The sequence below is a fragment of the Leptonychotes weddellii genome, chromosome 16 (genome assembly GCF_054177405.1).
Source record: "Leptonychotes weddellii isolate Sample4059 chromosome 16, ASM5417740v2, whole genome shotgun sequence".
Lineage (NCBI taxonomy): Eukaryota > Metazoa > Chordata > Mammalia > Carnivora > Phocidae > Leptonychotes > Leptonychotes weddellii.
Window position 1 is genome coordinate 38241461 of NC_138384.1, and position 22686 is coordinate 38264146.

At 39.1% G+C, this 22686-nt stretch overlaps 2 protein-coding genes across 11 annotated transcripts in view; one reads left to right on the forward strand and one right to left on the reverse strand.

The window, feature by feature from the left end:
* Positions 1 to 6924, reverse strand: part of ZNF565 (zinc finger protein 565) — a 38117-nt gene extending 31193 nt beyond the window's left edge. For all 4 annotated transcript variants that reach the window (XM_031026081.2, XM_081807540.1, XM_081807537.1 and 1 more), the window contains exon 1: positions 6795 to 6924. The gene's annotated coding sequence lies outside the window, so the exon portion shown is untranslated. The remainder of the gene's footprint in view (positions 1 to 6794) is intronic.
* Positions 6925 to 7051: 127 nt separating this feature from the next.
* ZNF146 (zinc finger protein 146) overlaps positions 7052 to 22686 on the forward strand; it is a 26379-nt gene continuing 10744 nt past the window's right edge. For 2 of the 7 annotated variants that reach the window (XM_031026121.2, XM_031026126.2), the window contains exons 1-2: positions 7223 to 7357; positions 17117 to 17350. The gene's annotated coding sequence lies outside the window, so the exon portion shown is untranslated. Of the gene's footprint in view, positions 7183 to 7222; positions 7358 to 7454; positions 7533 to 17116; positions 17351 to 19732; positions 20011 to 21341; positions 21433 to 22686 lie in introns of those variants that run through there. The other 5 variants (XM_031026122.2, XM_031026123.2, XM_031026124.2 and 2 more) reach the window with 5 other exon arrangements.

Here is a 22686-nt window from a genome sequence, read left to right on the forward strand (position 1 = left end):
AGAGGGAGGAGGGTCAGAGGGAGAAGCAGACTCCCTGCTGAGCAGGGAGCCCGATGCGGGACTCGATCCCGGGACTCCGGGATCATGACCTGAGCCGAAGGCAGTCGCTTAACCAACTGAGCCACCCAGGCGCCCTAAAATTAAAAAACTCGGGGGCACCTGGGTGGCTCAGATGGTTAAGGGTCTGCTTTCAGCTCAGATCGTGATCCCAGGGTCCTGGGATTTAGCCCCACGTTGGGCTCCCAGCTCAGCGGGGAGTCTGCTTCTCCCTCTGCCTCTCTCTCCTGCTCATGTTCTCTCTCTGTCTCTCACTCTCTAATAAATAAATAAAATCTTTTAAAAAAATTTAAAAACTTGTGCATTGAAGGACACTATCAACAGACTAAAAAGACAATCCATGAACCGGGAACAAATATTTGTTATTTGTATCTAATAAGGGATTGATACTTATAATACATAAAAAACTCTTACAACTCAGCAACAAAAAACAACCCAATTAAAAAATGGGCAAAGGACATTTCTCAAAGATATTCAAATGGCCAAAAAGTACATGAAAAGATCCCCAACATCAGTAATCATTAGGGAAATGCACATCAAAACACAATGAGGGGTGCCTGGCTGGCTCAGTCGGCAGAGCATGTAACTCTGATCTCAGGGTTGGGAGTTTGAGCCCCATGTGGGGTACAGAGATTACTAAAAAAAATAAATAAACTTAAAAAAATTCACGAGATACCACTTTATACTCATTAGGATAGCTATCATAAAAATATTTTAAAATATAAATATTTATGTGTATATATATATGTGTGTAACAAGTGTTGGCAAGGATGTGGAGAAACTGGAATCTTTGTGCTTTACTGGTTGGAAAGTAAAATGGTTTAGCATCTGTGGAAAATGGTATGGTGATTCCTCAAAAAATTAAACATAGAATTACTATGTGACCCAGCAATTCCACTTCTGGGTATATGCCCCCAAGAAGAGAAAGCAGGAATTTGAACAGATATTTGTTAACCAATGTTCGTAGCACTATTATCCACAATAGCCAAAAGGTGGAAGCTAGAGGGAAGGGAAATGGGGAGTTATTGTCTAATGGGAGCAAAGTTTTAGTTTTGGAAGATGAAAAAAGTTTTGGTATGGATGATGGTGACGGCTGCACAACAATGTAAATGTACTCAATGTCACTGAATGGTACATTTAAAAATAGAGTGGCCAATTTTATGTATGTTTAAATTTTCTGTATATTTTAATGTATATTCAAACATAAAAAACCCCAACAAACTAATGAAATTGGTTACCTACAATGAGTGGGAACAGTGTGGAAAGGATGGGGTAATAGAATTGGGAGAGAAGGAATGGTGGAGGAGTGACTGGGTAGATCTTTTGTCTAATTATGGCCTTTAGGGGTGCCTGGGCGGCACAGTTGGTTAAGCATCTGACTCTTGTTTTCAGCTCAGGTTGTGATCTCAGGGTTATGAGATCAAGCCCTGAGAGCATGGAGTCTACTTGGGTTTCTCTCTCTCCCTTTCCCTCTGCCCCTCCCACCCCACCACGTGTATGTGCTCTCTCTTCTCAAATCAGTCAATCAATCAATCTTTAAAAAAAATAATTAAGGCTTTTAGAAACATAGAAATGTTTCCTGGGGGCGCCTGGGTGGCTCAGTCGTTAAGCGTCTGCCTTCGGCTCAGGTCATGGTTCTGGGGTCCTGGGATCGAGCCCCACATCGGGCTCCCTGCTCAGCAGGGAGCCTGCTTCTCCCTCTCCCACTCCCCCCGCTTGTGTTCCCTCTCTCGCTGTGTCTCTCTCTGTCAAATAAATCAATAAAATCTTTAAAAAAAAAAAATGTTTCCTGTACTCAAAAAATAATTAAAATCAACCAGGATGTATGTGTGTAAATCCAAAATAAAATACAAATGGTAACAAATGAACCAACTATATTACAAATGAGTAACATTACCATATAGGAGGGTGTGAGGAAAACTGTATTTTCACTAAGACTAAAAATAAAAATAACTGTATGAGGTATGGGAGTGTAGGCTGGCAATTCTTTTTTTTTTTAATTTAAAATCAATTAACATATAGTGTGTTATTAGTTTCAGAAGTAGAGTTTAGTGATTCATTAGTTGCATATAACACCCAGGTCTCATTACATCAAGCGCTCTCCTTAATGCCCATCACCCAGTTACCCCAACCCCCCACCCACTTAGCAACCCTCTGTTTGTTTGTTTCCTATAGTTAAGAGTCTCTTATGGTTTGTCTCCCTCTCTGATTTCGTCTTATTTTAGGTCAGCAATTCTTAAACTACTTTCTACTTAGGACTGAGCAAATAGATAAATAAATATATTATGGTTAATAAGAGTCAACTTTTTTTTTTTTTAAAGATTTCATTTATTTATTTGAGAGAGAGACATCGGGGAAGGGCAGAGGGAGAGGGAGAAGCAGGCTCCCTGCTGAGCAGGGAGCCCCACGCAGACTGATGCCAGGCCCTCGGGATCATGACCTGAAGGCAGACGCTTAGCCACCCAGGCATCCCAAGAGTCAACTTTTTCATTGTCAGAGAAAGGAGTTACCAAAAAATAAAAGGAAATGGAGAAGGCTGGAATAAACCCCCTGGTGTTAAACTGGAATTAGAGATAGCATATGAAGCAATGGATTATCCGTATACTCATACAGATAGATATGGATTTGTGTGTGTGTGTACAGATATATATACTTCATAGCTGAGAGTACCTAGAAGCAATGAGTATATCTAATCTTGGTTTCTTTTTTTTTTTAAGATTTTATTTATTTATTTGACAGAGAGAGACACAGCAGAGAGAGGGAACACAAGCATGGGGAGTGGGAGAGGGAGAAGCAGGCTTCCCACAGAGCAGGGAGCCCAATGTGGGGCTCGATCCCAGGACCCTGGGATCATTACCTGAGCCGAAGGCAGACGCAAAATGACTGAGCCACCCAGGCGTCCCCTAATCTTGGTTTCTAAATATCATTTTCTACTAAAAGGAGCCAGTGTTCCCTAGGAAATGTACATGTTCCAGAACTGGGGCTGGGAAAGTGTAAACAGAGTTAGGGGTCCTTGGGGGGGGAAATAAAAAACCAGACACACAGCATTCTTGATATAAGAAAAGTCATTTTAGGCCTCTGGCCATCTTGTGAAAGAATGTTAAGAACAAACGGCCACTATCAGGCCAGGAGGTAACCTAATCATACCAGGAACGACAAATCAGCAGTAAAATTCACGGAGCTGACTCAAAAGTGAAGACTGACCTGATGTACATTCTTGAATTATATCTGCAGGATCTAAACCCCCTTGAACACTCAGATACCAGACCAATTGGGGCCAGACAATTGATGATGCTGTCCTTTGCTGGCCCTCATGACTCTGACACGGAGTCAGTCATTTTAAGATGACTTTTGCCTCTGTTCATGCTGTATTCCCCATTGTACAAGCCCCTTTGTTAATATATATGCACCCTTAGCTTAAAACTCCCCCAAATCTTTTGTTCAGGGAGACACTGCTTTAGGGAAGATCCCCGGTGTCCTCCCTCACTTAGCGCAAGAAAAACTCTTCCTATTCTTCGGCTGGTTTTGTCTTTTGGATCGACACCCATCAAGAGATAAACCCAGTTTTGGGTAACAAAAGTACAATATCAGCTTGGAACATCTCATGGTGCCAGAAAATACGGCAGTACTAAAAAAAATAATAAAGGGGACACATTGAAAGTATACAGGTGTCAACTTAAAGGAGTTCCCAATGGCCAAATCTGGGGTAATCTGAGCAAAGACATAGTGACAGTAATGAATTGTAACCTACAGAACTAAAAAAAAATAAAATAAAAAACAATCCAATTTATATATACATAATTTAGTAAATAAGTGGGGGAGAAGGAAAATCTCCTAACAGTAGGATCCTATTTAATAAATGTAGAAGGAAGGATGGAAATTTAAAAATCACCATTTGGCAAATAGCCTGTAATAACATTTTCAGGCAAAAATGATCAATGAATGTTAAGATTTGCAGGTGGAAGTAAGATGAGAAGCTTAAGGTATTTCTGCACAAGACACATGTTAATTACAATGGGAAACATAGTGACTTTGCAGTGGAGAAATTGGACAGACACCACTTTAACCAAGTGATTAAAGTTACCACTAATAATGAGGCAAATTGACCTCTTGTTTCCTGATACGATGTACTGAGAAGAACACATCACTTTTGGGATATTCTTGTCCCAAAAGCATACTCTGAATTTAATCACAAGGAAGCATCAGACAACCTCAAATTGGGGAACATTCTACAATGCAGAATTTACAAAATAAATGGCCAGTACTCTTTACAAGTGTCAAAGTCAAGTAAGACAAATAAAGACCGGGGAACCGTGCCAGATCAAAGAAGACTAAGAAGACTTACTAACTGCAACATATGATCCTGGATTGGATCCTCGTGCAGAAAAAGGACACTAAGGGACATTGATGAAATCTGAATAAAGTTTGTAGATTAGTTAGTAGTAGTGTATCAACGTTAATCTCCTGGTTTTGATCATGTACTGTGATTATGTAAAATGGAAACATAACCATAAAATGGTAAAATGGGGAAACAGGTTAAGAATATATGGGAATTCTGGGGTGTTTGGCTGGCTCAGTCAGCGGAGTGTGCAACTCTTGATTCTGGGTTTGTGAGTTCGAGCCCCATGCTGGGTATAGAGATTACTTAAAAATAAAATCTTAAAAAAAAAGTACATGGGAATTCTATTTTTGCAAGAGTTTTAAGTCTAAAACTAATTCAAAATGAAAAGTTAAAAAAATCTTTTTTTTTTTTAAAGGCTCTGTCTTTTTTTTTTTAAGATTTTATTTATTTATTTATTTGAGAGAGAGAGAGAAACAGCATGAGAGGGGAGAGGTCAGAGGGAGAAGCAGGCTCCCTGCTGAGCTGGGAGCCTGATGTGGGACTTGATCCCAGGACTCTGGGATCATGACCTGAGCCGAAGGCAGTCGCTCAACCCACTGAGCCACCCAGGTGCCCAAAATAATCTTTTTTTTTAAAAAAGATTTTATTTATTTGAGAGAGAGAATGAGATAGAGAGAGAGAGAGCACGAGGGGGAGAGGGTCAGAGGCAGAAGCAGACTCCCTGCTGAGCAGGGAGCCCAATGAGGGACTCGATCCCAGACTCCAGGATCATGACCTGAGCCGAAGGCAGCCGCTTAACCAACTGAGCCACCCAGGTGCCCCGAAAAGTTAAAAAAATTTTAATGAACATTAGGTGTGCAGGAAGCAGGGGGTATATGGACCTTTCAGTTCACCTAAAGGGCTCTCAATAATTTACTCCAATGGCAATATACTGGAGACCAGGTCCTTTGGGGGAGGAGAAGTTAGGCAAGAAGTTTCAGAAAAAGAAAAGAAAAGCACATCCTGAAAAACAAGAAGGGTCTCAGGGAAAGAAGAAAAACTGATGCATCTTGAGCTTAGCTTTTCGATGTTCAATAGCAATTCTTTCCTTTTCCTCTCAACATCTTCTTGGAGAAGACTTTTAAAAAAAGGAATTGTGAGTAAGCAGAACATTTTGATCTCCACACAGGAGACAGAAGTCAGAGAAGACTGGTCCAATCCCAGTGTCACAGGTAAAGGTTGAGGCTATCACTGTCCAGGGCCACAGTCTGTTCTAACTTCACAGGTTCTGCAAAGGTCAGTATACTGGAGGGCGCCTGGGTGGCTCAGTTGGTTAAGCGACTGCCTTCGGCTCAGGTCATGATCCTGGAGTCCCTGGATCCAGTCCCGCATCGGGCTCCCTGCTCAGCAGGGAGTCTGCTTCTCCCTCTGACCCTCCCCCCTCTCGTGTGCTTGCTCTCTCTCATTCTCTCTCTAATAAATAAATAAAAAATCTTTAAAAAAAAAAAAAAGGTCAGTATACTGGAGTCACAGGCACCTCACATCAGCACACTTGGTGGGACACAAATGGTCAGTGTCACACAAACACAACCACACATCCACTCTTGAAACACAGAAGGACACAACCACACAATCACAGACACCTCCAGGCCCTTATACACAGTCACAATCTCACACCCACTAAAAAGACATACACAGTTACTCAATTTTACTCACCACGATGATACGCAAAGTTACTCTCATATAATCACAGCCTTTCCAAACCAATACCCACAACTGTCTCACACAATCACAATCACATACCCACTTGGGGGACACACATAATCACTGGCACTCCAGCCCACCACCCAACACCAACCAGTCATAATTGAACATTCACCCTGAGACAGTCACACTCACACAGGCAAAGAAAGACACGTTACACTTACAAACACAGCACCACACACAGCCACCGTTTCACAGACACACTCCACGGGACACAAGAGGGATACACACGCATCGTCACCACACAGTCACAGACACACAACTGCACACAATACCACACGTGGCTATAATATTGTGCAACCCAAACCATACGCTCACCTTGGAGACATGGAATCATAACCGCACAGACACCCGCACCCCCAAGAACAAGGCGTACAGTCACACATACACAACAGAGACACAAGCAGTTATCACCCACAGTAGCAAGGACCCCACACCCCAACACACAGTATCACACATGGTTACACAAACACAACCAGACTTACGCCCTGGAGCCAGGCGGCCACAACCGCACACTCAGTCACCCACACCTGGTCACGCAGCCACAAAGACTCATTCACAACCCGGCATCTTCAGCCGGCTCCCGCCAGCGCTCACAGACCGGAGGCTCTGGACACGCCCCGTCCCCGCCCCGGACTCCCAGACCCCTCACCTTCTGCCTCCCCTTGGTCGCGTCCGGGTCCCTGTGGAGCTAACGATCTCGCCACGACGTCAAGAAAGACGTAACGTCGAGCCACTGTGGCCTCTGGGAAACGTAGTCCAGAGCCAGACCAGAGATAGCTAAGATGGCGTCCTCGTACCTCAGAGCCTGAGTTTGGCCGTTTGACACTGCGCCTGGGGGAGCGTCAAAGACGTAGTCCCTGCTCCAAACCTCCCACCAGGCTTGAGCTGATTTTCTTCTAAAGCAGGACGACTCACCCTGAGAGCCCCATAATCACTGGAAGTGGCAGCCAAGTTCGTGTGGGACAGAGTGCTGACCAGCAAAGCCTTAAGGGAAATGTAGTTCAAGGCCGGAAAAGCGGCGTTGCTGTTGACAGAAGGTAATCAAATACAAGCCTGGGCCTGGCCACGGTGACCGTGCGGGCCGCGTCGCGGAGACTTCTGGGAGTGCTCGCTCGCCCTCGGAGTGCGCAGGCGCAGCGCGCCGAGTGGACATTTTGGTCTTTGTCCGCGGGTCAGTCCGGCCCCTGGGTCCACGTGGCGCGAAAGTAGGAGGTGGGATGTGGGCGTCTTGGGCCGGTCGGGTCGGGGAGGTTGAAGGGGAGGATTCTGGATCTGTTGGGGCGCGGCGCGAGGATGAGGAGTGGGTTTAAGAGCTTCTGGCCTACATGTGGGGTGGGGGTGGGGGTTTCTGAGGAAGGTCCCAGCGTGTGTGACCCTGAGTTTGTCCGTAAGTTTGACTGATTGTCGGGATTATTGAGTGAGAAACTGGGTGCAGGATTGTGTATGGCTGCATCTGAGAGGGAGATGTAGGAGACTAGCATTGAGGTAATAATATCTGAGCCGCACTTCGCTTGTCGAAAGTGCTGATAATAACGGTGCCATCTTCGTGGAGTGTTTTTTATTTGAAGGGGGGGAAAAGCTAAGTGAGAACTGATTTAAAAGTGAATTTTTATATAAAAACACATTTACTTTTAATTGGAGTAGAATGCAGATCACCGTGGTTTCTTCTTTTTTAAGCAAGCAAGACTATTTCGAAGGCACTTTTTGTTCGTGGGGGAGCTTGAGACGATCTCAAATCTCCTGATCTTCAGGGTATTTTAATAGGGCTGCTGTTAAGTCCTAGATTAAATGCCGACGTTGCACTTTGAGCAACAGCGTCATATAGCACAGAAAGCCCAGGATTAGAGTCAAGGGTTTGGAGTTCCAGGTTAGGTACGGTTATCTTCGTTCTTTGAAGAAAATTTAGTTGTTGGCAATGTTTATTTACTAGTCTGACCTAGTTTCTAGGTGTCTGACTCCTAAATGAATCGAGGTGTTTCCAAGTTGAATGGATTTTGTGAAGTAATAAAGACCGTTACTCCTTCTACAAAGATGCTTTTTTTAAGGAATCCCCACAGTCATCCCTAACAGAATTTTAAATAATAAGAGTTAAAGTAATTGGGTGCCAATTTAATATTTACAAATCAACAGTCTCCAAATAAACAACAGCCAGAACACATAATAGAAGAGAACTATTTACAGTAACAAAAAAATGAGAAACAGTATGCAAAATTATTAGAAAAGAACTTTAAAAAAAAAGTGCTGAGAGGAATAATATATTAATTAGATACACCATGTTTTTAATAGGAAGACGTCATAAAGCGTGTGCAAATTTAAATAAATTTAATAATTCAATGTGATCGTAATAAAAGTATCTACAATTTTTGGGGGGGAGCGGGGGAATTAGATAAACTGACTATGCACCTCATATGGAGAAATAAACTAGAATAGCCAGTAAAACTGAAAAAGAAAAGCAGTTGGCTGTGGGGAGGTGGGAGCCCAGCGCTAATGTTTTTTTTGTTTGTTTTTCAATTCCAGTATAGTTAACATACAGCATTATATGTTTCAGGTGTACAATATAGTAATGTAACAACTGTATATATTATTCAGGGCTCATCAAGACAAGTGTACTCTTAATCCCTTTCAGTTGTTTCACCCATCCCCCTACCCACCCACTTCCCCTCTGGTAACCATCTGTTTGTTCGCTGTAGTTAAGAGTCTATTTTTTTGGTTTGTGTCTTTTTTTTTTTTTCCTTTGTTCGTTTGTTTTGTTTCTTAAATTCCACATCAGTGTAATCATATGGTATTTGTCTTTGACTTATTTAGTTTAAGATTATACTCTCTAGATCCATCCATCTAGTGGTAATGTATTTTAAAATATAAATCCTTAGAAATTAAAATCGTATTGGTGTTAGCATGAAGCAGGCAACATCTATAATTACAAATGTATTTTCTTTTTGGCGTGACTGTTTCACATCTGGAAATTAATCCTACAAATGTACCTGCATTTGCATGAAATGATAAAGGTATGAAGTTGCTCATTGCAGGTATAGGTAAAGATTAGCCATCACTGGGAGATTCGTTTAATAAAATTAGGTCCATCTATACAACAGAATAATACACAAGTGTACAAAAGAATGAGGAGGAAGCTTTTTGTATATTGACACTGAAATAATTCTAAAATGTATTGTTCAGTGAAAACAAGATGCCAAATGTATGGTATGCTTCATTTGAAGTAAGAAGAGGCAGAAATAATATATGTTTGTATTTGTTTCCATTAGAAAACTCAAAAGATAGGCAAGAAATTAATAAAAGTGGCTATCTCTGTTTGGGGTGGTGGTACCGGGATAGGTAGGGCAAAGGCAAATAGCTTTTTTTTTTTTTTTTTAAGATTTTATTTATTTGAGAGAGAATGATTCACGTGTGGGGGTTGGGGGGCAGAGGGAGAGGGAGAAGCAGATTCCCTGCTGAGCACAGAGCTCAATGGGGGGGGGGGTTCCATCCCAGCACCCTAGGATCATGACCTGAGCCACCCAGGTGCCTGGGCAAATAACTTTTTATGTTGGTTTTCTAAGTATATGAATTTAGTATTTAAAAGTTAAAGTTTTGTTTTGTTTTGTTTTTTTGTTTGTTTTTAAGGAGGACATAGGCCATGGAGCCAGACTGCCGTTAACTCAGAAATCTGCCACTTTGTACCTTTATGTACTTAAACCTATGCCTGTTTATTTACTAATAGAAAATAATAGTATCTATTCATGGGGTGGTTGGTTGTGCAGATTAAGTAAGGAGTTCTAAGTTCTAAAAAATAGTGCCTGGTATGTAGTAAGTACTTGATAAATGATAAATAGCAGTATTATTACTATCTGCAAAATAATAGTTCTTTAGAAATAGTACAGCCATTTGTACTATTTCTGGTAGATATTTCTGAAAGATTCAGATATATAGATGTTCTTTTTTTATTTCCATGTTTAAACTTTTTTTTTTTGGCATTTCCTTTTATAACTGGAATGAGGAAGTTAAGATTTCTGTGTTCAAGTTACATTCATGTTTAGAAACCCATCATTATCTTTTTCATGAAAATGTTCTTTGATTTCTGTGGTTACTTTCTCATGGTTGTAATTCAGAACCTCTGATCATGTTTTTTAAAAATCCCAATTGTGACTTACTTTTGGCCAGAGTACATCAGAGATGATCTTCAAATTGCATAACATCAGGAGAGACATATCATTAGTGATTATATTTTTCCCTTTTTGACCAAAATGAAATCTTTATGATTTACTTTGGTACCATATGAATGTTCATTCCCCATTGATTTAATGGATAGTTTCAACACTGATAAATAATCCTTGGCTAAATCAGCTTCTTTAAGGGTTGGAAAGTGGTGATTTCCTAGTTTTTAAAATTCCTTTTACATTTATTTGATTGCAAACCTCAAATTGTTTCAAATTTTTCTGACTTGTAAGCATCATTATAAAGTTGTGTTCTAGTAACTAAAACTAGTTTTCTTTCTGATACTCATATTACCACAGTTTTAGCTGGTAGACATTCCTCCAGTCTGACTCCTAGTTCATTTTGACTTGCTGCCATTTAATTTGAAAACCTTCTTGCACTCCAGGCCCATTTTCTACCTTCCCTCTTAGCCTTCGAATTTGCCATTTCTCCCAAGGAGCTCTGGTTCCTTTTATTAGAGAATGGTATTAGAGCCCAAGATCTGGGTGCTGACGTTCTCATTGCTGCAGCAGTAATTTTGTTTCAAGGCATTTTGGTGATAGAGCTAGAAAATCCATTTTTAAAAATCATGAGTTCATATAAGTATTTCTAATTCAATTTAAATTTTATGATATTTTTATCTAATAATTAGCTCCTAATTGTATTTCATAGTAAAAATTTTGAAACATGTTAACATAAAAGCTTATTTTCTTTGTTTTATCTTTCAATATAAGGAAAGTGGTTTCACAGTAACATTACTGGTATTAATAGTAACCATGAACATACTTTATCACATGGAAAATTTCTTTGTAGCTATTTTGTCCCTAGAATGCATCCCACTAAAGATGTACAGTCAATTCTCTGTTCTAAAGTCTAAATCCTTTCTTTGGGGAACTTTGTTACTCAAGTTAATGTATAGTTGGGTTCATTTGTTTCAATTTGTTTTCAAGTTCAGGGACTGCTTTTTAAAAAATGAATTTGATTACTTAAAGACTAACTAATGGGGGCACCTGGCTGGCTCAGTTGGTAGAGCATGCAGGTCTTTATCTCGGGGTTGTGAGTTCAAGCCCTACATTGAGTATCGCGATTACTTTAAAAAAATTTAATGCGATTACTTTAAAAAAATTTAAAAATCTTAAAAAAAACCAAAAAACAAAAAAATTAAAAGAAACTATATATTTATGTGATACAACAACAAAAGAAATACAACTCACAGTGATAACATCTCATTCTGCTTCCCTCACCCATCACATTCTTTGTCCCAGCCAAGTATAGTTTCTTCCATGTGTCCTGGAGATCTCCTTAATCATTATTATTATTATTTTTTTTTTAACTGCTGTATAAATAAGATGCCATTGTGTGTGTTTACCATAGTTGATTCAGTTGTTGGACATCTGTTGTTGGACATTTGGGTTGTTTTCAATCTTTTGCTGTTACTAATTGCAGTAATGAATAATTTTTTACCTGTGTCATTTTGGACTTATGCAGGAGGATCTCTAGATTGCCGTAAGTGGAATTGCCCATATAGCTAGGTACTTAACACTCTACTAGCAATGTACAAGAGCACCTTCTCTGCTAGAACCTTACCATTAGAGTATAGTGTTATTATTTTATTTTTTGCCAAAGGCATAAGTGAAAATTGGTATCTCAGTGTAGTGTTATTTACATCTCTTATAAGGGAGGTTGATTATCTTCCATATGTTTAAGGGCTTCATGTATTTATTTGGGAACTGTCTGTTTATATCCTCATTTTTCTGTGGGGGGTCCCATTTTCTTCTAGTAGCTGTACATTAGAAAAGTTAGCCCTATGTGAAATGAGTTGCAGTTTTTTTTTCAAGTTTAAAAAATTTGTTTTGATGTTCATTTTTCTTTTTTTAATTTTTTATATTTAAAATTTGTTTAAAGATTTTATTTTTAAGTAATGTCTGCACCCAATGTGCGGCTTGAACTCACAACCTGGAGATTAAGAGTTGCATGCTCTTCTGACTGAGCCAGCCAGGCACCCCTCTTTTTTAAAAATTCTGTTGAATCAGGAGGGTTTTGTGGGTTTTTTTCATGTAGTTAGATTTATCAATCATTTATAGTCAAAGCCTTCACCAGTGCTTTCAAATCTTATAATTTTTATAGGGTTTCATTTTTATATTTATATGTTAGTCCATTTAGAGTTTATCCTGTTGTATATTAGGCATGCATCCTCTTTTTCCAGTTGGCTACCCAATTCTTCCAACTCCATTTATTAAAAGTTCTTAAGTTTACTATTTTATTTATTTGTTTTTAAGTTTATTTTAAAATTCCATTTTGATCATATAATAAATTCTCACATGTATTGGTCTATTTCTGGACTTCATAGTCTCATCCATCTTCCAGTCTGTATTCATATACCAATATTTATCTTTTTATTATTGAATCTTTATAATTTTGGTGTAACTAGTCTGTTACACTGCTTGTTCTTTTCAGAGTTTCCTAGCTATTCTTCTTTCTTTTTCAAGATTTTATTTATTTGAGAGAGAACGCGCACGCATACACGTATGTACGTGCTTCCAGAGGGTGGGAGGGGGAGAGAATCTCAAGCAGACTCCCTGCTGTGTGCGGAGCCCAGTCTCAGGACCCTGAGATCATGACCTGAGCCAAAATCAAAAGTCAGACACTCAACTGACTGAGCCACCCAGGCACCCCCTTGCTTATTTATTTTTCTTTTTTTTTTTTTAAAGATTTTATTTATTTATTTGACAGAGAAAGAGAGAGAGCACAAGTAGGCAGAGAGGCAGGCAGAGGGAGAGGGAGAAGTAGGCTCTCCGCTGAGCAAGGAGCCTGATGCGGGGCTCGATCCCAGGACCCTGGGATCATGACCTGAGCCGAAGGCAGCTGCTTAACCGACTAAGCCACCCAGGCGCCCCGCTTACTTATTTTTCTATATAAACTTTAGAGTTAACTTGTCTAGTTCTCAGGGGAAAAAGCTTATTTTTATTGGTATCGCACGAAATTTATACAATAACTTAGGAGAAAGGGACATTAGATCTTTATGATGTTAAATACTGTCCATGTACATGATACGTATTTTATTTATATGTTCCAGTTTCCTTTTGGGTCCTCTGGAGTGTTTAAATTTTTTTTCATAACAGGTTTTAGACCTTCTTACTAAGTTTATTTCTAGGTACTTTATTTTTTCTAGTGCTGTTTTACAACAATGTCATTTGTTGTGGTATATGGGAAAGTTGTTGATTATCTATAAATTAATTTTATTTCCAGCTTAATTTACCGAATTATTGCTTATAATTATATAATACTTGAGACAGCATCCTTATTTTTATTAGAATGTAATAGAAGCTCCTCCAGTGTTTGTTTTTGCATTGGATAAGATGTTGGCTTCTGTGGTCAGATATAGATTATGATTACCTATATATACATTACCCATGCTGCCTGCAACTCTGGGGATGTGAGTAGAAACAAAAAGTTTAAGGCTGAAGCTACTGCTATGCCTCAGATGAAACAACCAGGAAAGATCACATTAATCAAGGAAAACAAAAATCCCCCCAAACTCTAATACTGCAGTCTTTAAAAAAAAAATCAGGCAGAACAAAATAAGATGTCCATCCTTTTTTTTTTTTTTTTTTAAGATTTTATTTATTTATTTGAGAGAGAGAGAATGAGAGAGAGAGCACATGAGTGGGGGGAGGGTCAGAGGGAGAAGCAGACTCCCCGCAGAGCAGGGAGCCCGATGCGGGACTCGATCCGGGGACTCCAGGATCATGACCTGAGCCGAAGGCAGTCGCCTAACCAACTGAGCCACCCAGGCGCCCCATCCTTTTTTTTTTTAAGATTTTATTTCTAAGTAATCTCTACACCTAGCATGGGGCTCGAACTCAGAACCTCAAAATCAGGAGTCACATGCTCTACGGACTGAGCTAGCCAGGCACCCCAAGATGTCTATTCTTACTTTCTTTTCATTCCCTCCTTTTGAGTGACCTTCTCTTCACCTAGTTTCTCTATCATTGTATTCTTTTTTTATTTTTTGTAATTTCAAGTTTTTATTGAAATTCCAGTTAACATATAATGTAATATTAGTTTCAGAAGTAGAATTTAGTGATTCATCACTTAACCTATAACACCCAGTGCACATCACAACAAATGCCCTCCTTAATACCCATTTAACCCATTCCCTCACCCACCTCCCCTCCAGTGACCCTCAGTTTATTCTCTATAGTTAAGAGTCTGTTTTTATCATTGTGTTCTTTATATAGCTTTGCTTGCTTCTTAAAGTTCTAAAAATTCATTGTTTTCATTTTTTTCTTTGTTGCAGTATTTTTCATGTGTTTACTCAGCTGTTTTTTTTTTTTTTTCCTCTGAGAGTTTACTCAGCTGTTTGAAAGTTATGCTGTTTGCTTTCACTGTTTTTCTTGTAGTATCTTTGTATGGATACAGACAAATTATTTTGTTTACTCATGTTTGCATGAGATAGATTTTTTTTTTGAGACCATTACCAGGAAAAAGGAAACATAATAGCATTCTGTGCTTCAGAGTTTATGTGCCTCTTCTAGTGTTTAAAGCAGATGAGTTCCTCACCCTAACCTGGTTGAAGCCGACTTCTATCTCCCATCTCCCTGTTTTCCCATAATTCTTCACAGTACTTGCCTTCCAGAATGATAAATTCACTTTTAGAAGTTACTAAATCTGGGGACACCCTACTCCCAAGTACTTTTTAAGCATACTCCTGCTTTCCCCGCAGTCCTTTTTTGTTTAATCTAGGTCTTGTTTTATTAGATCCCTTTAGGGTGAGGCCTACTCATTCAGTAAAGAAATATTAGCTGCACAAATCTGAGCTTCTTAAGTTCTTAGAATCCCTCAAAGCATTCCCAGTTCTTCCTAGGCTTCTTTGCAACTTCCTGTTTAGGCCACTTGTGGGTCTGCCTTTGGTACATGGAGTTTGGGAGGGGTTTTTTGGTTCTAGTTTTGTTGTTCATTATTAGACTCAGTTGCAACAGTTCTCACACACTGTCATTCTGAGAATGAATATTTGCTAATTATTTCTGAGATCTGTTATTTCAAAGACTGTTCACCATTATGTAGTCTTTCTTGCTGTGCCTGCCATACTGTTGTGGTCCCTACACCATATCTACTATTTTGGGTGTTTGGGGCTACACTTAATATAATTAGAGTGAACGTATTCTCTCTGCTAGTTTTACAAAAGATAATAGAGTGTGTATTGGCTGCCCACCACCCCCATTATTCTTGATATTTTGTATAGTTTTCAGAAGAAGTACTTGAAAGATTCAAAACTAAGCAGCCACCATGCTCCTTTGAAACCTTTCCTTGCCTCTTTGACTGTTGGGTGTTCCTAGGATTCTGTCCTTGATTATCTTCTACATATACTGTGTATATTCTCTAAGCAGTCACAGTCACAGTCACATTCCACCTGTGTCTTCAGCGGCACTGATATTCTCACAGCTGATAAATTCCCATTTCCTTCCTGGGCTTCCTAGGCCTATTCTGAGCTCCTTATGTATATGCGCAGTTGCCTGCATGTTACTCAGAAACCTGACACTCTGGATGTCCAGAATATCAAACTTGATCTCCTTTCCCCTGCAGATTGTCTTCAGCCAACTCACTCTCCCCTATTTCTGTGTACGTTACTGTTTAAATTATGTTCTAAGCCCTCCATCTCTGCCACACCCCAGCACAAAAATTGGTGACAAAGCTTTTTCAACATACATAGTAGATAGTGTGTATGTGTATAAGTAGTAACTCAGGTTTTTAGGATTTTGCTTTTTTTTTTATATGATTTCAACTTTATAGAAAAGTTGGATTAGTTCAGAAAGTCCCATATATCCTTTACCCAAATTTACCATTTATGTTTTGGTTTTTTGCTTTATTTTTCCTTCTTTCTTTGTCCAAATATTTGTGTGCATAATTTTTTTTAACCATTTGAGACTAAGTTGAATACATGCTTCCTTTATAAGTATTTCAGCATGAATTTTCTAAGAACAAGGACATTGTTTTTCATGACCATAGTATGGTAACTAGAATCAGAAAATTTTTAACATTGACACATTGCTACTATTTAATACAAAATCCATATTCAAATTTTGTCAGTTGTCCCAATAATGTCCTTAAAAATGTTTTTTTTTTTTTTTAAGATTTTATTTATTTATTTGACAGAGAGAGACACAGCGAGAGAGGGAATTCCACAAGCAGGGGGAGTGGGAGAAGGAGAAGCAGGCTTCACGTGGAGCAGGGAGCCTGATGTGGGGCTTGATCCCAGGACCCTGGGCCGAAGGCGGATGCTTAATGACTGAGCCACCCAGGCGCCCCTAGAGGACATTTCTAATACATAGTTTTAATCAGATTATAATACAAAGTAAATGTTAGGACTCCAGGAAAACTTTTTGCAACTTTATTCCTGAATACTGTAAGAACGATTTCCTATGCATTGTATCCTCGTGACTTAGTTCTGATAGGCATCCACTGCTGTTGTCATAGATGTGAATATTAAATTCATCCAGGAATAAGGGCCATGGTTAAAATCCACTCAGGAACCTATGTAGGAATGTGGTGGTACAGAACAGTAGCAACCAGTCATGTAAGGTATGAACAGCTTTCCTATGTAAGTGAAATTCTGAGAAATAATTCTTTTTTACCCCATTTCTGGTTGTGTGGAAACTTAAATGGTTTAATGGGTATGGCTTTGAAATTCAGGTTTCAGATAGTCTTAGTCCCTTTGCTTATTATAATTGTGTGTGCTTTAATCTCTAAGGCAAAAGGTCATTACTTTGTTCTTTTTCACAGGGCTGCTTCCTTGTGTACCTGGAAACTGCACCTGCCTCATCATTCAGAAGGCCTGGAGGCCCCAGGGCTCAGCCTGAGTTCTAGGATGGTACTTTGGCCCCCAGCATTAACATTCTAGTGCTGTGTCATTTCCCCAAAAGCAGGTTATAAACTGACCAAACTGTATGTGATCCTCTGTTGAATAAGAAGACACTCTGGATGGTGGAGAACAAAGTGGAAAGGAAATTTGTTCAGGTGAGTGAATGGCAAGGCAGGTCACAGTTGTTCAGGCAGCATTGATACCTTTGAAATACTCAGGGATGTTTTCTTATAGTCCCTAGACTTGGAGTATTTACTTGGTATGAATTCTTTAGATACCTGGATTACATTTACAGTCATGATTTTTTCTGCTTCAGTACTGTATTATTTAATCAGATTTTTTAGATGCCCCTCTTATCTCCATTCTGGATGTCAGCACTTCACACTTTATTTGTATTACCTCTGTGTGATTGTTCTCCCTTTCATTCATACCCTCATCTCATACCTCCCAATGTGTATAGACTTTTTTCCTCCCATGCATTGTCTTTTATAGGTCTTAAGTCTTTATATATTGTCTGACATTTAGGTTCCTTTTTATTACTTGCCACCTTCTTTCATTCTTTCAGTGGTTAAATGCCTCTGAGTTATGTTTTACATCTGTAATCATGCTTTCTCTTGTCTTCTTATCCCACCTTCTCCCCCATTACACATCAACAAACAAAGCCTCCCTTTCTCTTCCACCCCCATATACCTCTTTCAGAAGTTGTTGCCTTAGCAATCAGTTCTGCCCTTTTCTGCTGTATGTGCATATAAATGTTATGAGTCTTTGTTTGGTTTTTAATATAATAACATGAGCTTGTAAAAATTGTTGAACATCAAGGTGTACAGTGAAAAAGTCTCTTAACTCTTTACTTCAGTCCTATAGATTTTTTTCTAAAGATGCAGTCATGGGGCGCCTGGGTGGCTCAGTCCGTTAAGCGGCTGCTTTCGGCTCAGGTCATGATCCTGGGGTCTTGGGATCGAGCCCCACATCCGGCTCCCTGCTCAGTGGAAAGCCTGTTTCTCCCTCTCCATCTGCCTGTCACTCTGCCTACTTGTGCTCTCTCTCTGTCAAATAAATAAATAAAATCTTAAAAAAATATATATATATATAAAGATGCAGTCATTTTTAAGAGTTTCACATGTAGCCTTCTTGAGGTAGTCTGTGAATAAACCAGCATATATTATATATCTATGCTATAAATATGAATATATACGTATGTAAGCCCTCACTTTTCCTTTTCATATAAATGGTAGTATGTATTCTGTTGGGTCCATAGTTGTTTTTGTTTTCTGGGAAGGACTCTTATCAACACATTTTATTTGACCTGTCTCCTATTTATGGACATTTAGGTTGTTTCCAGACGTATGCTTTTAAATACACAAGTGCATATATACTTATTTATATTGCTTCGCAGAGGTAGTGCAGATACAACTATACAGTGATTTATCCTAAGTGGAAATGCTGAGTCAAAGTTATGTTTATTTATAGACTTGACAGAAATAAGCATGTTCTCAGAAGTAGTAAACCAATTTACATTTCTCTCGACATGGTATATTCATATAGTTGACAAGTATTTATTGAATGATATTATTAGGTACCATTTCAGTTACTAAGGAGATGTCATTGATTAAAGTTTTCAAAAATTCCTCCCTCCTGAGGAAGACACGCTGTGAGTAAATAAGTAAAAATATATGTTCTATCAGATGGTGGTAGTGCTCTGGAGAAAAAGCAAGGAAAACCAGCATAGAGAAGGCCAGTTGGTAGTTATAATTTTTTTTTTAAAGATTTATTTATTTATTTGAGAGAGCGAGAATGAGAGAGAGAGAGAGAGAGAGTACATGAGTGGGGGAGGGTCAGAGGGAGAAGCAGGCTCCTCGCTGAGCAGGGAGCCCGATGCGGGACTCGATCCCGGGACTCCGGGATCATGACCTGAGCCGAAGGCAGTCGCTTAACCAACTGAGCCACCCAGGCGCCCGGTAGTTATAATTTTAAATGAGTTGGTCAGGGAAAGGTCTCACTAAAAGCATGACGTTTGAAAAAAAGATGTGAGGCATGTGCAAGTGAGGCATGTAGTATTTGATGGAAGAGCATTCAGCCAGAAGGAACAAAAAGTGTTAAAAGCCCTGAGGCTGGAGCTTGCTGTTTTAGAAATACTGATCAGGGCAGAGTAGGCTGGCACACAGTGAGCACAAAGGAAAAAGAACAGGTTTGGTTAGGTAACAGGCCAAATCAGAGACTTTGACCTTTATTTTGAGTGATTTGGGAGACCATCAAAGGGTTTTGAGCAGAGGAGTGATAAGATCAAAATTATATTTTGGCTGTTGTATAGAAAATAAGGTATGGGGGGCCAAGGCTAGGAGATTAATCAGAGGCTATTGCAGTAATCTAGGTAAGAAAATGGTGGTAGTTGAGCTAGTGACAAGTCATATTCTTATATTTTGTTTTTTTAAAGATTTTATTTATTTGAGAAAGAAAGCAAGAGAGAGAGAGAGAGAGAGAGATCACGAACAGGGGGAGGAGCAGAGGGGCAGAGGGAGAGAGAAAAGCAGGGAGCCTGATGTGGGGCTCCATCTCAGGACCCTGGGATCATGACCTGAGCTGGAGGCAGACACTGAGCCACCCAGGTGCCCCAGATTCTTAAGATATTTTAAAGAAATAGCTGACAGGATTGGCTGATAGACTGTGTTATTTTTATTTATTTATTTTTTGGGTTGTATTGTTTATAAGAGGAAGAGGAATCACACTGATAACTCCAGGGTTTTATCTAGAAGAGAATGAGTTAACATTTCCTGAGATAGGAAGACTTCAGGAATTTTGGGAGATAGATCAAGAGGTTTGTTTTGGACTTGTTGATTGTGACGTGTCTACTGATCATTTAAGTGCATATTCATATAGGCAGTTAGATATACAAGTCAGGAATTTAGGGAGATAGTTGTGACCTTCTGTTCTGCCGTACTAGTAAGCTGCTTTATTTACTGATGGTGTCTCTGTATTTCCTTGCTCCATCCTACTTTCCCTACCATTTAGGGATGCTGGTGGGTCCACCAAGTCTTCTGTATCCAGCCTACATTCCTGGATTCTGTTACTAGAAACAAGGTGATGATTTGGCCCCTGAGGCTGTGCCTTATGTTTTCGGAGAGCACTGTGCCTGAGAACTCTTCCTAAAAAAACAGCAATGGCAGCTGCCTGCTAACTATCCTCATAAGATGTTAGAATTATAGCTACTTCCTACTCTTCTCAACAATGCAGTTTTCCCTTTTTTTTTTCTTCCCTGTTTTTCTTTATCCTTCACAGGTGTGAAAAGTGGGCAGAGATGTTCTTATTTTACCCATTTTAGAAGAAAGGATCTATTTATGTCGTGTGAGTCACCCCTGTAGGAATTCTCTCGCACTTATGCTTGATTGGTGCCTTGACCTGAGATGTTGCTTTATCTTTCTAAGTGTTTTCTTATCTTTTGCTTTTATTTTTTTCCCCTTTCTCCTCTCACTGGAGGTGGCTCCTAGAACACTGCATTCTGCCTTTCCTCCTTTTCTTTATAAATTAAATCCCAGAGACTCATTTTTTAAAAAGATTTTATTTATTTGAGAGAGAGTGTGTGTGTGCCTGAGTGCAAGTGGGGAGGAGCAGAGGGAGAGGGAGAAAGAATCTTAAGCGGACTCCATGTGCAGTGCGGAGCCTATCTCACAACCCGTGAGATCATGACCAGAGCCGAAACCAAGAGCTGATGCTTAACTGACTGACCCACCCAGGCCCCCCAACACTCATTTATTCTGAAGTTAGAAGTAACTCTATAGTATCAGTTTTTATTTTTCCAGCCTTTCTGTCTTACCCACCATAATTTTACCTGTTTATACGATAAACAACTGTCTGATTTGTTTCATTCTTTTTGTATCACTGAAGTCATTAATATAGTACCCAAATTGGAGATTTCAGCTCATTATTTTCAGGTCCAGAGAGATTACCTAAAACCAATTTCATATTATGTCTGGATTATTTATTTTCTCATGATCTTTGAGATATGGTCAGCCAAGCCTTTAAAAAGATATACTTTAATCTTATCAAGAGAGGACATATTAACTAACCATGAATATAAATGTGAACGTATTTTCTTTATAAAATTCTTTGAATCTTGGCTTTTGATTACGCAATGTTCTACCTATTCAGGTCCTACTTATCATTTAAACATGTTCCTCTTTTGTTGATCTCCCCTTCGACCATCCTGTTTCACATTTTCATGGAAATTCAAAAGTCCTGAGTAAGTTGTCTTACATGTTTTTATATTTTGGTATCTGGAGTCTATATTATAACCTGTTGAAAAGAAGGCCCATGTTCTGTCTCCCGTTTTGATTAAATATGAGATACTTATTAACTAATCTATGAATTGTTGTGGAAGGATTGTTATTGATCAATTCTTCTTTTTCAGTTTTTTATCCATGAACATTTTCAAATATTAAAATCTGAAAGAAGAGTACGGCATTCTCCCATATACCACTATGTAGATTCAATACTTATTTTGCTATGTCTGTTTTATATGTCTCTCCCTGTGTATGCATATTTGTATGTGCTGAAACGTCATGACGCTTTACCTCTAAAAAATTAAGTATTCATTGTCTAAAAATAATGGCATCATTCTACGTAACCAAAATATCATTACTCCTTAGATGGATTAGCTATAATGCCCTAATATGTAATAATTAGTCCATATTTAGATTTCCTCATTTATATCCAAAATACTTTTATAGCTTTAAAAAAATTTTGTTCTTCTTTTTTTTTTTCTTTAACTATACCCGGTGTGGAGTACAGCTTTTTCTAAAATGCCAGAATCCAGTCAAGGTTTAGACTTTGGATTTGGTTGTTGTCTTTTTAAAAATCTAAGTTCTCTCTCTTCCTTTTTTCTCCCATGGTATTGCCCCTGGCATTTAAAAAATTTCTGCCATCAGCCATTCAAAGAAAAGAGTAGAGTGGCTAATACAATCCAGCATTTCAGGTTATAGTTAGGATGTTAAGACTTAGCTATATACAAATTCGGTTTAAAGATACTTAGTATGAAACATTTTAGGAAAAGTGAATCTGATTGTAATTAGAAGTTCAGGGAAAGATGTTCATAAGTAAGAGACAAGATTGGAGAAACCTTTTTAGGAGCATGTTATTGGAGCTGCTCTTAGGAGGTTCTGTAGATTCTAAGATGGTCAAAAAATAGGAGGGGTCAAGTTAAACCAAAGAAGGACATGAGGAACATAATATGCATAATTGTGATTCACTGATTGCATAATTAACATGCTTGACAGGCTCTTCCTCAGGTCTGGTGAATTTTTTTTTTTTTTTAAAGATTTTATTTATTTATTTGAGAGAGAGAGAATGAGAGACAGAGAGCATGAGAGGGAGGAGGGTCAGAGGGAGAAGCAGACTCCCTGCTGAGCAGGGAGCCCGATGCGGGACTCGATCCCGGGACTCCAGGATCATGACCTGAGCCGAAGGCAGTCGCTTAACCAACTGAGCCACCCAGGCG